The sequence below is a fragment of the Ruditapes philippinarum genome, unplaced genomic scaffold (assembly GCF_026571515.1).
Source record: "Ruditapes philippinarum isolate M1 unplaced genomic scaffold, ASM2657151v2 ctg6072_1_1_1_1, whole genome shotgun sequence".
In the NCBI taxonomy this organism is placed as follows: domain Eukaryota; kingdom Metazoa; phylum Mollusca; class Bivalvia; order Venerida; family Veneridae; genus Ruditapes; species Ruditapes philippinarum.
This window is the reverse complement of record NW_026852154.1, coordinates 14,534-30,080: the sequence shown is the minus strand read 5'-3', so window position 1 is coordinate 30,080 and position 15,547 is coordinate 14,534. Positions and strand designations below refer to the sequence as shown.

General features: G+C 32.3%; 1 long non-coding RNA gene across 1 annotated transcript; it reads right to left on the bottom strand.

Annotated features, from left to right (window-relative positions):
* Positions 1-1,133: 1,133 nt before the first annotated feature.
* On the bottom strand, positions 1,134-13,056 carry LOC132750795 (uncharacterized). The gene is made up of 3 exons (XR_009628599.1): positions 12,505-13,056; positions 4,807-6,702; positions 1,134-3,949 (listed from the first exon to the last, which is right to left on the bottom strand). It is a non-coding gene; the product is annotated as an uncharacterized LOC132750795 (long non-coding RNA).
* Between the last annotated feature and the right edge of the window lie 2,491 nt (positions 13,057-15,547).

Here is a 15,547-nt window from a genome sequence, read left to right as displayed (position 1 = left end):
ATATAAATCAACTTTACGTTTGTTCTTTATAGAACGGATTTGATATTTATAATTTTATATAACAGAGGTCAGCCAGTTGCACCTGGTAAGATATGTTTTACTTTAAATTACTTAAAATAAATGTAATGAAATGTATGAATTAAATAATTGAAATTGTTTGAAATATGAAATGTTGAATTGATATTGCATTTGTATTTTAATTTGTGTTTTGTATTTCATGTATTTATAATTGTTTATTCATTTTATAGGTTTCATTTACACATCATCAAAATAAATATTGAACACCCAGTCAGAGTTGGTCATGTGTTCTACCCAAACCATACTCTACATATAGGTCATTTGGCGACGTTCCAGCATTATCGGTGGAGGAAGACCTCAACAATGTCACCTGGTTAATGTACTATAAAAACTTGAATTTGCATAAAAAAGATCTTCAAGTGACTTTTATGACTTTATTATTCAAAAAGGCTTCCTGTCAATACACGAACTCAATACCTACAGATTGCTCATGAGATAAAGCTATGACAAAGTAAAACATGCATACCATTATAACGAAACAATGTAATCGGACACAGATCGAAAGGTTATTAGGTATAAGCGATGTTCATAAACATAGAAATTTGTTTTTAAATAAACCAAAAACGTGAATGAAATATCAACTTACATGACCTATGGAGGTAGAGTTTAACAATTGTTCATAATTTAAAACCCTATTAAAATGCTTAAAATGATATCACTTTTATTGAAACGAGTTACAGAGACCCTGAATACATCTTATTTAAAAAGTAAATTTGATCGGTACATTGTTGAATGTTTTAAAGTTGAATTTCATTCAATTAATGACGATTATAAAACTATATATACGGCAGTTTCTGCGCGAGAAGTAAGTATTAAACAAACTGAAAAATAAATGTTTTCCATAGCCAATTATAGAACACGCTATGAGTTTACTTTTTATCAGTGTTACGGAAATAAATGAACCGAATATCAATTGAAACATGAGAAATTTGCCTGGAAAGCAAGAACAAAATGTACATAATACAATTTTAATTGCAAAATTATCTGTATTAGAGTTTCTATACAAACATCTGTTAAAGATCCTCTATGTTTTGTGATTGATATACTCTCCTGCGCATCGGTCGAATGTTCCACTATCGCTCACTTCTTACCTCTGCTAAAATTGTAGGTTCAGACCGATATTTCTATTTTTAGACAGGAAAATCCATGTCTACACTTCAGCCAATCAGTGACTAGCTTACTTGTAACGATTTGTCACATACCTGAATTTGACGCACCGTAATGTAAACAATGCGTGTTCATTTGTACTTTACATAAAATTGTTTGTTTTAAACGACCAAAATGGTAAATTCGCGATGATATATTATTTATGGATAGTCAATTGTAATGGAGTCTACGTAAACGGTAGCTCAATACGAATAATGGTCCGCATGCATATTCTGGCTGCAAGAAAGTCCACGTCAGGCCGTTAAAATTATTTTTCTTATATTTTCTCAGATGACCAGAAGCATTTCGACAGTAACTCAACCAATCCCTCGAAAAACAGAGCCATTCTTATATACATGTATGAATAAAGCGGAAGAAGTTATCACATGCTATTGCAACATTACACCAGGTCCAGGTGTATACTATGCACAAAAAGTAATTTAAAAAATATTAATTTGACTGATCTTATATAGAACAGTACATACAAAGTCAGTATCATCTAGCTTTAATGATGGCCATTTAAGAATATCCAAAATCATATTTGACGTACTTTCATACCCTGTGTTTTTTCCATGGATGGGCAGGTTTTGTACAGTCATGATATATACATGTATGTGCAAAATGACATATACATAGGCTACTACATACAGATATGTGCAAACTCAACCAACACTATTTTAAACATCAATAGTAAAACTGCATTGGTTACTCATTTGAAATTCAGCTATTCTACTTAATAATATTGTAGTCAATCAGGAGACTACCACAGCAACCACAAGCTTGTCCATTAATATCAACAAGGGCTGTCAATAGAACAGTTGTTCTATTTAACTATTCTCAGAACTTGATTGAAAATGTTTGAATTAACTAAGGAATATTTCATTTATATACATATGATCAAGTGTTGCAATTTTATTTATGTTCGCATGAGGCCATATTTCATTTAAAATTCACAAGTTATGAGCCTTTGACAGTGACCTCCAAGGTATACTATTATTAAGTTTCGGGGCGTCTGTGGCCGAGTGGTTAAGGTCGTTGACTTCAACCCACTTTCCCCTCACCGCTGTGGGTTCGAATCCCGACAGGGACTTTGGATTATTTCATATGAGGAAGCTATCCAGCTAGCTTACGGAACGTCGGTGGTTCTACTCAGGTGCCCGTTTGTGCCTGAAATAATGCACGGAAGGGCACCTGAGGTCTTCCTCCACCAGTAAAGCCGGAACGTTGCGATATGACCTATACTGTGTCGATGTGACGTAAAACCCAAAACAAACATACAAATTAAGTTTCAAGATTAATTTTGCAGGCAAAACTTTAACCTGTATTAAATCACAAGTTTAGAGGGTCATACTTCTGTCAAAATCCATGCTAGAGTTACTGGCCTTGGAAAGTGACAATTTTTATGATCCCAAAAAGTGTGCAAAGTCTTTTACACATGAAATAATGCAGATTTCAAACCAAGGTAAAGTGCAAGCCATTAGTTGCACGAAAAACTTTAAGATGTTACACTGATGAAGAATTCCAGGTGTAAAGGATAGCCCCATTTTTCTTCAAATAGTTAAGCTAAAAATAATAACTGCACTGTAGATCATCAATGAATTTATTTCATACCTCTAAGTCTTGATTTTCAAAACAATGTGTATATGAAATTACAAATGCAATATTTTATTGATTTAACATACATGTATAACCACAGTCCTAAATATAATGTATCAAGGTTTGATCACATAAACATAACAAAAAAAAAAGAGTACATAAGTTGGCTGTAAGGTCACTCAGAATCACAGGGATAAATTGACAAATATTTCTCTTCCTATGAAGTTAACATCCTAAGTCAATAGTAACAATAGAATAACAGCAAGATCAAACTTGACCAACACTAAATACAAATAGGTTGGTATATTTTTAGCTAGTTATTGAGTAGGCAATGCATATTTAATTTCAGGTTTTAAAGTACAATTTGTGTCTTCAGCACTGGTTTAATATTAAACTTTCTGAGTCAGATACCCGGTCATATTGTTACTATGTTCAGTGAAATCATGATTCCAATTCACATTGTTACATTGTACAGTGTTTACTAAATATGCATTAAATCAAAGCAAGAGCCTACAGATTATTATCTTATTTTTGGTAAATCAATGGTAATAATTTAACAAATTTCTTTCAAATTTGTTTTTATTTTAACCACAATAGTCATGTGACCAGCATTACTTCAAATATAATCAGAAATAACTTACATGTAGACACTAAAGGTAGATCAGTTTTCATCTACTTGTACCAAGTAAACTATTTTAGGATTTCTAAGCTTTATCAGCAAGTATGTAAGCTAACTAATTAATAATTTCTCAAATAATGACATAGAAAATCATTCACAAGAAAAAAAACAAGAGGGCCATAATGGCCCTGAAGACGCTCACCTGTATATAGGCCCTCGGGGTGAGGCCAATTTTAACCCAGGGGCTTTTATTTGATCAAACTTGGTAGACACCCATTTGAAGATGTTTCAAGATAAATATCTAAGCTCGAGCTCTTAATTTTTTTTAAAGTTTTTACTATATACATTAAGGGAAAAACAATGACCCCCTTCTGGGCAGGGCCAATTTTGTCCCCGAGCTTTTATTTGAACAAAATTTATTTGGTTAACACTCACTAGAAGATATTTCATGCTTAGTATCTAAACTCTAGCTAAAAGAAGATTTTTAAGTTTTTACTTTACACATATACCCTAGGGTGGGGCCAATTTTGAACCAAGGGCTTTTATTTGAACAAATTTTGTAGACACCCATATCTAAGCTCTAGCTGCTATTTGGGTTTTTTAATAGAACCCCCCCCCCCCGGGCAAGGCCAATTTTGACCCAAAGTCATTTATTTGAACAAACTTTGTAAACACTGACTAGACGATGTTTCATGCCATATATTTAAGCTTAAGCTCTTTCGTTTTTTTTAAGAAGATTTTTTAAGTTTTTTCTTTCGGTTGCCATGGCAACCAGACTTTTGCATGTAATTAAATTTTTTGAACAAATTTTGAAGTTGACTATCAAAGGAACATTCCTGTGAAGTTTGGATGAAATTGGCTGAGCTGTTTATGAGAAGATGTCGTTTAAAGTAAAAGTTTACGGACGACAGCCCGATGTAAAGCGATCAAAAAAGCTCATCATGTCACTTTGTGACAGGTGAGCTAATTATATATATATATAAATATTTTGGCAATTGCCAAAAGAAGGCCGGAACAGTATCTGGTTTATGAGGCTAAAACTCAAAATAGGTCATATTATTTGGTCGTAATTTAGCATTATCCTTAGGACAGTGTAATTTGCTATTTTCATGCTTGATTGTAAATAAGCTATACCAGCTTATCAAAGAAAATGTTCAATAAGTTTTAAAACTGCATGCCTGCAGATGAATAAAAATAAACTGTACTTAGAATTTTAGAAAAGTAAAAAGATACTTTTTGATTTTCCATGATTAATCACCAGCGTGACTTATAAGGACTATTTTTGCATATTTCACTTGTTTTTGGTTATTTACGTGGAATGTAAGTGCCATTTGCAATGTGTAAATTACTTTCTTTGTTCACTTCACAATATTTTAATATTTTTTAATACATTTTGAAAATTTTAATGAAAATTAGCATGAACCTGGAGGCATGCTGCTTTAAGTCTTAGAACACAAAATTTAAGAATGACTTTAAATTGTCAGAGCCATTGAACTTTTCCGACATAATGCCTACTAAAACTTTGATACCAGGCCAGCATTTAACGCTTACACTGCTGAAACCAAGTGATTAGCCTTTGCCAGCAGTATACAGCCAGGCTATTGAGACTGAACAGGCTCCACACTGTTGTCTCACTAACTTTAACTTTCCATCCTGATGTATAATGTACCCAAAATGATAATAAACACTTTTAAATATGAAAGCCAGACATTTCCATTAAGAAACTCTACAGGCTAAGGGTTGATATAATTTTGCATCAATGCTTTCATTTTGCAAAATTCAAAAACAAATACTGGTAACATCTAAAAGCATTTAAAGAAATGCTGCAAGTCTTATTATGTTGTCATGAATGACAAATATCCCATAAATAATTTCATGTTAAAGCAAAACTGTTAGTTCAGACATTACAAGTTGAATTAAAAAATCTAACTTAGGATCAGGAACCATATTCCTAAACAAAAATAATTATGCAGGATTTATGCAGCTTGTTCTATATGATATGATGCTTAATGTGAAACAAATGCCCCCAGTTCAAATGCAATCATTTACAATGTAATTATAACATTTCCTGCAGATCTACATTTATTCAAGACTGTGAAAAAATTAGACATAACTCATTGTTAATTATTAATTAATTAAAGGTGCTATCTCATTTAGGGTAAGCAACAGTAATAACATAGAAGCTGTAAATACCCCAAATATTCAAATTTATAAAGGGGATATCATTCACAAAATACTGGTGCCTGATGTGGGCAGAAAATAAAGTCAACAAAATTCAACTTGTTACATCCTTAATGCATTACACAATATCTCACACAGTAAATTTTCATGTTTCAGAAACAGCTAATTTTAAAATTTATCAAAAATTACAAAATTGTAAAAGAAAAGATCTAAATTTCATGGAAAATGATGCCAGAATTTTAAACCTAAGTACAGCCATTTGATGTGAGTGTTGATAGGACACTAAAGATTCTGATTTAATATATAATTTAAATTGCACATGCACATGTATTTCATATGACCAGTAAAATTTCCATCATTACATCTTTTTGATAAAGGTCACAACTTGCAGCACCAATACATATGTAGTTTTCATGAATTTGTCACCATAAGGCTGTCGCCTTTCACAAAACTTAACATTTTGGGCCAAACCTGGGCAAAACCTTGACCTGAAATTACGCATACTATAAAGTAATTAAAGCATTCCATGAGAAAGTGTTCCAACACAACTTAAACTTAATCTCTATGTTGAATGCAGGTATCTGATCATATACTGATGATGGTCCATACTGTTCAAGTATTAAAGTCTAACCATATTTCAACATTTTTGCAGTGGTGAAGACTTTAAGACTGCTATTTGGCTCTGATTGATGATTTGATTTGATCTTTGCTGTAGTAATATGTCACATAATTCTCCATCCCAAATTTTATTTTAAGATAAATAAACAAGGTCAAAAATCCTTATTTTATCTTCTGTAAATGCATGTAAATCACATTATAAGTCTTTGTTCATAACATTTACTTCCCACTTACAAGAGGCTTTCAGATCCACAGATACTTTGATCACTGATTTCTCCTATGTTTTATGCCTTGGAGTTCAACTGTACTATTTCTAATGGTTCTTTTATACATGTACTTAGTACACAATGTTTACAGTATTTGGCACAATCTGTTGGACTAGCTCTAGCTGTAAGTGCTAGCAAAGCTCTTCAACCCCTGTGAACACTGGATGAAACACATCTTTCTGTTTCTTGTCATATACCCTAAAAAACAGAAATTATGACATTTATTCAATTATATATGTATATAAGAATTGAACAGTATGAAAACATCATTTATACAGTAACAATCCTGTTCTTTAAAGAAAATAACCAACTTTATGTTAATAAATGTCAAAATATAGTCCACCTTAATTTCAGAAGAATGGTGTTGATCCATTAAACATATACAGAAATCTGTCAAAATGCAGAAACTTAGTTTAAACTTTATTTATTCAATAAATGCGGAAACTTAAAATTTGAAATTAAATCATCTTCTAAAGTATCTCCTTTGAGCTACTGTTTAATTTATACTTTCAATACCCCATAAGCACCTTACATTTGGAAATAGTAAAATCCCTCTAGCTATCATGGCCAAACTTTAATAGTAACTTTGTTTTTGAGGCAGCCTGTAATTATGTGAAAAGACAGATATTTGTGCAAACTATCAAAAATAGCCTAATTACTCCCCCAGGTGAACATCGCATGGCCAGGACTTACACTTAATACCCCTGTTCCTCCTCTACAACCCAAAATCCTTAAACATCATCCAAACATCACAAGTATTGACAAAAATAAATTTTATGAAAAAAAAATTATGGCTCTAAAAATGAGCCGCGTCACGACAAAACCAACATAATGGGTTTGCGACCAGCATGGATCCAGACCAGCATGCGCATCCGGGCAGTCTGATCAGGATCCATGCTGTTCGCTTACAAACCCTATAGCAAACAGCATGGATCCTAATCAGACTGCACGGATGCGCAGGCTGGTCTGGATCCATGCTGGTCGCAAACCCATTATGTTGGTTTTGTCGTGACGCAGCTCAAATTATAATTTTTATAAAATTATAATAATACCACTGTATGAAATGATGGCTACTTAATTTTCTATATTCCAGTTTGAAATGAAAATCTTCAAATTTATGACATATTCATAGTATAATATTTAGAAAGAAGTTTTCCCATATTACAATATGACAAATTGTCATTGACAATATATATATACACATGTACATCACAAAATTATTTCATGCTGATCAGTGATTTTCCCCAATATTTAAATAAAGGTTATTTCCCCAAGTCCAAAATAGGTATATTTTGATATATTTTCCCCTAAAAATGCTATTTCCCCAGAAATGCACTGTGCACAGCCTTCTCCATAAGCATGTCTTAACAACAGCTGACTTATATCAGGTACATGATACATGTACATCTTACTCACTGAAAGCTGTCCCTATATATAAGATAGTCTCGGCTATGTACCATGCATGTTAAATTGAAATGAAAATTTTATAAAATGTGTGTGTAAATTTATTATTTTGTTCTCAGATTCAAGAATTTGATTTCAGGATTTCACCCTTTATCCTGCTATATTTTTCACCTCAGGAAGCCACGGTGTTTAAACAAAAATCACTCTATACAAACATGTACATGTACTGTATTAATATTAACTTACAGTCAAACCTGTCTGTAGTGGCCAGTAAGGGAATTAAACTAAAAAAAATTAAGGACAGGTGACCACAACATCCAGGTTGACATCACATGAATAAGTGTAATATGTATATTTATGTATAAAAAATGTATTAAGTACAATAAAATTTAAAAGCTTGCTTTAATATGATTTTTTTAGCAAAATGATCAGCAGCTTGTACTCATTCATTATATTTTATATATCACATGTATATATTTATTTATTCATATTAAGATTATATTTAGTTTTGAAGCAAGTAAATAAATGTCAAAGTTTAGAAATGTTCAATGTTCAGGAGAGAAAATGTGTGAGCAGATGGATAGGGCTATTGGTAGGGTAGTCCAACTAATTAGACTTGTCAAAGAGACACCGAGATAATTTTGGACGGGCGCTGTCTTTTTCCAAGTCCAACCACGAACTGCATTTTTATGCACGGACGCTTCCCAATTAGAAGTTGTTGGGAGCGAAAACTAGAAAAGTTTCAAAGAAACGGTATACATTACCTGAACGAGAATCGTTTTTTATGCAAGGTTCCAAATTATCATACTTCAAAGTCGAACAGAAGTCTTAATATTCCACTTTAATTTTTTAATCGTTGAATGTTATTGAAAGCGGCCATATTGGAAAGCGGTGTCATGGTAAAATCCATGGTGTAACACAGGTATCGGCGGCGATCGATTGTATTTGCCAAGCTTTATTATACAATTTGTTTATGTTATTTATATGAATTATTGCAGGAATACATCTTTTATTCACACACAAATATTTCAGCATTAAAAAGAGAATGTGAAAAGAAAATTCTGATAACCTTACTTACAAATTAAATAGTTTATGATGTCAGATTATACTGCATTTAAGTCCGTTTAAATTGTCAAATTAGATATTATTAAGTTGGATTTATTAACATCTGTGATCATTAGGTGAAATTTCTGAACTACCTTTTTATTTTTTAACCCTGCCATGATTTCCCACATACGAAAATACAATGTAATTGTAAGTACATCTTAATGAATTATAATTATAATTAAACTATACATGATGAAGTAACGAAGAATTTCAATTTATATTACACTCCATATCAATTTCTAGTTTATTATCTTTAAAAGAAATTGAGGACGGTTGTGAAGGGGAAGAAGTTCAAAACAACCAAAAATAACTTTAAAATTCCGAAAAAAAAATCTTAAAATTTCAAACTATAAAATGGAATTTCAGACAGTCCTCAGAAAATACAATTGTCGCACAGATTTGACGGGGTTTATGATAAAAACGCAGCAAGAGGAAATTTAGTGACCGTTATTTAGACGTTGAATAGCATAACAATGTAAGACAGATGGGAGAAATGTTAGAACGACTGTCGCAAAAGGACACCAAAACCTCTGATACCCATTAAAAATTCCATGTTATCTAGTTCCCGTTGAACGGCACCTCGAATGTGTCATATTGAAAGTTCCATGATTACCGCCGTATTATGTACACATTTGTGGATGTTGATTAAAAATTTCAACATTATTATGTTTAAGTGGTCAATTCTGTTTAAACCGGCGAAAGGGAGCACTTGCACCTACCAGAGCCGTCTTTGGCACTCCTGTGTATTTATGTTTCGATTTTGCAGTTTCAGGCGTTTTTGGTGGGTTTTTTTTTTTGAGGGTGGATACATGAATGTGGATATTTTTTTTTCTGTTTCTTTACATTTCTTTGCTTGCTTGCCGAACCTTGTATTGATAATCATTATCTGTTTGTTACGGTTCGGTATACATGTATACAATATGATAAACAAGATGAGCAAGGAAAGGCGGCGTTCAATGAACGCAACTCCCACACGACCCAGGAACATGAACCATTGGCAAGGAGCCCAGGATGATTCTAAATTAAAACGGGACAGGGCGCAAGGGAGAGCACGGTCAGGCTTATCACTAAAATGTAACTGAGAAGGAAATCAAAGAAAATAAATAAATGAATGATTAATAGGACCACTAAATTAACGAGCACAGGGGAAGGGGATAGGAAATTCGGGGAGGGGGCGAAATAAAGAAATAAAACTAGGGGCAAAGGGAAGATACTTACCAAAGACGAGAAAACAACAAGGGACACAAATAAAAGAGAAACCAAAAAAGTATGAAACAGGACCACTAAGTTAACAGGCACAGGGGAAGGGGATAGGAAATTCGGGGAGGGGGGCGAAATAAAGAAATAAAACTAGGGGCAAAGGGAAGATACTTACCATAGACGAGAAAACAACAAGGGACACAAACAAAAGTGTCACCAAAAAAGTATGAAAACAACAAGACATACACCTTATACATTTATAAGTCTTAATCTGTTCATTTTGAAAAATCTGATCTTCTCAATGACTTTTTTTTAATATCGTATATAAAAAGATTTATTTCAATTAAAATATGTGACCCTTCCTTTATAGTTACACAGCATATGGCTGGATCACAATAAAGTTCCTTTTTAGTAAATTAATAAAGTATGTCAAGAAGACATTTAACTTTATCAATAGGTTTAATATGGTATTATACATCGGCAATCGGTGAAAAAGAGCTCTTGAAATATTATTTGTACAAATACTGAATAATTTGAAATGTATTTCAAATAGTTTCCTTCAATATTTCTTTTACGTTCTTAATTGTCATATAAATATGCATGTATAAATGAAGTCAGTATTTTATCCGAGAGTGACATTTGGCAGTCATTAGCAGTAAACAAGAAGGCAAACCACCAATTGATAAATGTTGAGTACATGTATTAAAATATTTAAAAAATATTAAACAACAGGACCATTGCATTTTAGGTTAAATACAATGATACTTTTCAATAGTATCTAATAATGCACACATTTATTAAAAAATGATGAATAGATTTATTTCCCCCGATATTTTGTTTAATTTAATCTTCATGCGTAACCCACACTTACCTGCTAGACACACTGGTAGCTACTACCAGCTTTCACGGAATCGATTTTTTACGATGACGTCATAACATGTCCGCCGAAGATAGAGTAGACAGTACAAATTTGAAATAAATCGCATGTATGCGCAAAGACAGGTACAATCTGATATTTTTTCTAGGAGAAGTTAGTACTAAAATTTATATTCTATTGATCTTTAGAGGTAATTGAAGTTACTTTTAGGTTTAAGCAGTAAAAATCAGTCCAAACTATCGATAGTGTTACCGGTAGATTTTCCGTGCGTAAAAATGACAGTTAAAATTAGGCGTAACGGTTTGACAGTAAGGAAAAAAAGTCTGTAAAATGGGTCAAACCGATCACGCCGAATTAATTAGGCTATTGGTAGGGCCATGGAAACATGTTTCAAAGGTCCCTGGTTTGAGTCCCGATCAGGTTGCAATTTTTTCTCAACCTGTGACATTTGGTGCAGTCCAAAATTTAATTCACATTGCTCTGTTAAATGAGAAAAACTTCAAGAGCTGAGAATCATGTATATCATGTTTCAGAACTGTTCCCAGTTGCACTGAGAAAATGTGAAAGCAGCAGTATATTTCAGTTGGTAGAGGGTCCAGGGTCAGACTGCATTTTTCTCACCCTATGACATGTACAGATGATGTAGCACTTCTCCACTAGTAACAATTAACAGATATTGTAAGACATGGGCACCTTTTTTGGGTGAATTTTCCTAATTTCTAGACATTTAATTATTATGTCAAAATCATCAATGTTTTTTAATGTGTCGATACAGTATCCATAATTGATAGACAGAAATTTTGAGGAAAATATCAATGATACATCATTATTGTTTCTATCAATGAAATAAAATGTTGAGATAAAAATTATACAAATAATCATGATAATACTGGGCTGAGTTGACACCTGCTTAGTTGATGCAAAGCTTATTTAACAATATAAAGGTTTCAACAAATAGAAAATAAGATAGAAAGTGGCTAGCCGTACGGCTAGACAAAAGTTCTTGCCGTATGTGGGTCATCATACATGTGAACTCTCCCACTTTTAGCGGGAGACTCCCACTTTCTGCAGCCATATTTTTAAAGATTTTTCTTAAAATAAGGGGTATATATTTTCACAAATTAAAGAAATCTCCCAATATTTGATGTCAGAACTTCCTTCTTTGTTTCTTAAAAATTCTAAAATCTCCCTCTTTTTGAAGAAAAATCTCCCACTTGATCATCAAAAAAGTTCACAATTACGGGTCATATATGACACACTGTATTGTCTAGCCGTACGACTAGCCTTGCCACTTCCAAAAAGAAATCTTAGCTTCACACCCTTTGTACATATAATTAAAATTTGACATATAGAATTTAATGAAAAGCATGTTTCTTACTAGTCAAAAGTGAAAAGAACAATGAAAAACATACCATGACAGTGTGTACTTCGTCGAACAGAATACAGATATTTTCCTCTACGAATATCCCCATTTTCGCTGATCTATGTAAGTGGCAGAAATCTGTCTAATTCCCAAACTTGTTTCTCCATCAGCAAAATACCAAAACAATCACCAAGTTCACTATATAAATATGTAAACCCTTGAAAACACAGAGACTTTCCCGATCATGTCTTTGCACACACAAAAGTGCCATTGTTCTGCTCAATGATAGATTGTTACACTGCCTTTTGAAACGGTTTAATGGGTCCATAATTGAAACTTTTTGCAAGCTTATCGAAAGTTGAATTGTTAACAGTCGCCATTTTGTTTACAAAATTTTGAGGAATTACCCGTGTATTTATAATTTTGTACATACGTCATCTGTTTCCACCAATGAAAATGCGTATAAAGATTTTCGGGCGATTTGGATTTTGGAAAACTTTCATTGGTCGTTCAAAGTTCACTGTAAAGGTCAATATCATGAATCGACGCGTTTTAAAGCAGCGGTCTGAAGTAACGGGAGTGTATTCAGTAAGCTGCGAAGGGAGCGTATGATTGATATTGTTACTGGGTGTATACCACACTTGCAAAAAATTATATAAGTATATAATTATGCAAATAAAACAATTTTCAAACATCGAAGAATATGTAAAATGTGTACTGCAAATATTTGGGTTTTTTTATTTATTTATATATATTTAATCAATAAACTGCATGCATTCATTTCTTATTGGAAAATTTGACTTAATTTGACTGTAATTACCTCCCTTTATTTCCATGAAATGTTAAATTGGGTAATGTATTTATAAAAAATGCTTATTTGAACTTACAATATTGACAAATCTTAATTTGAGCACCATAATTATGAAATTAAACCATGAAAAAATTGTGTTACAGGATCTTTAAAATATATAAGGATGTATTGCCTTTTTTATTGCGAAACAACACAGTTGAATAATCGGATCACCTAAACGTTTATTCAGATTTAAAACAGTTCTTAAACGTAACCTTATATGTAAACAAAACAGAGGGTGTTTGCATAATGAGTGAAGAATGTTTTTTTTACATCTGTCGAAATAATTTTGTAAGTAGATAGATCTGAATGAGTAGAAGTTAGTGCAGAAGAACTGTAACCCTCCGTTCCCTTAGTTTGGAGTTATTGTCCTTTTACTCTTTGAATTTTGTCCATGACATAACTTGAGATCTATAAAAGGGATCAACATAAAACTTTGTAGGTAGATCGATCTCACTGAGTAGAAGTGCAGAAATCTCAGGGATAAAGGACGTATTGCCTTCAGACTTTGATTTATTGATGTTTGAAAAAAATCTATAAACTACTAAACTCTCCCTTTGTGCAAAATTAAAAAGCAAGTTTCTGACAAGCGCATGTCGGGGGTGGGGGTATTCATTCGGCACTTTTGACAATTTCTATTATTTGGATTGTAACCACAATTAATGTTAAGATTCACTCTTTAATACAGTTAAAACCAAATCTGAAAAAATGTCAGTAGGTATACAATGTGCATTTGTCAGTTTCTTCAAACAACATACAAAAATATATCGTTTATTTATTTACATGGACTTATACAACTAATTATGAAATAATCTTATCCAGCAACTCCCAAAGTTTTCTTGATATTTGTTTACATTCTTAGGTGTTGTAGCAAAATACCGTTTCTGATTTGTGTAGTTACACAAATGTAAACAATATGTCTCGTATAAGAAGGTGGCTTGAGATATCAAATGTGTATCCCCTACATAAGTGATACTTTGAAAAGGAAAATTGCCACGCCACATACTGTACTTAAAACGTTGGAGCCGGAGCCAAATTGCGTTACCAAGTAGTCTTAAACTCATAATTTGATCTGTGTAATAAAATTTAATGATATCAATCTGGGTTTTTTTTGTGTGTTGTTTTTTTTTTTTTTTTTTTTTTTTGTTGTTGTTTTTTTGTTGTTGTTTGTTTTTTTGGCATGTTTGCTAAGCAATGGCGTATTGAGTACCGATGAAAATCTTTTAGAAGTCCGTTGAGTGTTTTGTATTTAAATGCTGTTGTAAATGACTTACAGTAACAGCCCGTGTATTAGAGGTTTTTATCCGAAGATTGACGGAAATGGCGCTTAAAAGTTTATTTCAAAATTTTTAAAATAAATTTGCTGCCTTTTTGAACGTGCAGCTATAAGAGATTAATATTTTAATGAGAAAATCATTTCGACATACTTTTTTCTATAATTCAAAACAAAATCGATCACATAGAAATTTATTTGGTAGAAAAAGAAAAGTTTAATCAATTACAGTTTTTAAGCTCTAGAGATATAAAAATAATATATTCTACACAAAAAGACAAAGAAACATTTTTGTTATGCTTAATTTCGAGCCTAAATCACATTTCTTCCATATTTTCTTCAATATTAAAATCTGTTTTCCACACTGGTATACTAAATTTCAGATGTCTTCAAAAATCATGAAGACTAGAGCTCCAACAATAAATTTGATATTGGTTGTTAGAGTACGACGATATTATTTAATTTAAACAAAATTTGCTCTAATAAATAAATTAAACGATTCTAGAAGACGAAAAGCATACACCATACGGTTAATTAGCCATTATCCGTGAAACCGAATGGGGTTATTTATCCATTCCATCAAAAGTGACAGATCGTTAAATGAATTGAACTTTTTACCACAAAAATCTTGCATTTAGCAATATAAAGAGTAAATCACCGTATTTAAGATATTGACGAAAACGTATGCGTCTTGTACAAAGGTAGATTATTTGAAATAAATTACAGCATCTTAGATTTAGGACTCGTAATTCCAGTTTTATGAGCCTAGAGGTGCTTCAGACTTGCGTCAAACTAAAACTAAAAGTTTTAGTGGTATTTACTTTAAGTCCTCAAGCATAAAGTGCTAAGTCTGTCTTAAAGGAATATACGTTTAACATTAATTTGATTAACGTGAAGCTATAAAACATGACAATGATGTAACGTTAACCTTTACCATGATATATATTTTAATGGAATTGTCCATATTGC